Consider the following 735-nt stretch of genomic DNA (forward strand, 5'->3'; position numbering starts at 1 on the left):
AATGAACTGGAGATACAAATATGGGAGTTAGTGGTATATAGATGGTATTTAAAGCCATGAGACTGAAAGTGAGTGTAGATAGAGACAAATGGTTCAGAGACTATTTCCTGAGTTATTCCAACAATAAAAATTCATGTTGAAGACAAAGAATAGGAAAAGGAAACTAAGAAGGAGCCACCAATGAGATAGCAAGGAAAACCAAGTTTGTGTTGAAAATCAGAAACTGAGTTACAAAAGCAAGTCAAGGAGGGGGTTGTGATTAACAGTAACAAATGCTGCTGATGAGTCTTATAAATACTGAGTGTTAATCAATAGATTTAGCAATATAGCAGTCACTGGTGATCTTATTAAGAGCAATTCCTATGGATGTATCTGTGCAATGTGGTAAGGAGGTAACAAGGACTGATTGGAGTAGATTCAAAAGAAACCAGATATGAGGATTTTTAGATGGTATAGACAAGGAGGTCAAACAACACTGTAGACAGTGTAGACACATAGTTTTTCTGTATAGGCAAGCAGAGAAATAAGGCAGTAACTGGCAGGGAAAGTAGGTCAAGAGAATGTTTTGTTGGTCTTGGAAAAATAATAGCATGTTTATTTATTTATGGGAAAGAATAAGTAGACAGTGAATAATTGATAATGCACAAGAGAGAGAAATTAATCCAGGACACAAGTAGGAACAAAGACATTAGGTAGAATTGTGGACAGTTAATTTAGACTAACAGATGTTGGTAC

This window comes from Bos taurus, chromosome X, assembly GCF_002263795.3.
Source record: "Bos taurus isolate L1 Dominette 01449 registration number 42190680 breed Hereford chromosome X, ARS-UCD2.0, whole genome shotgun sequence".
NCBI classification, from domain to species: Eukaryota; Metazoa; Chordata; class Mammalia; order Artiodactyla; family Bovidae; genus Bos; species Bos taurus.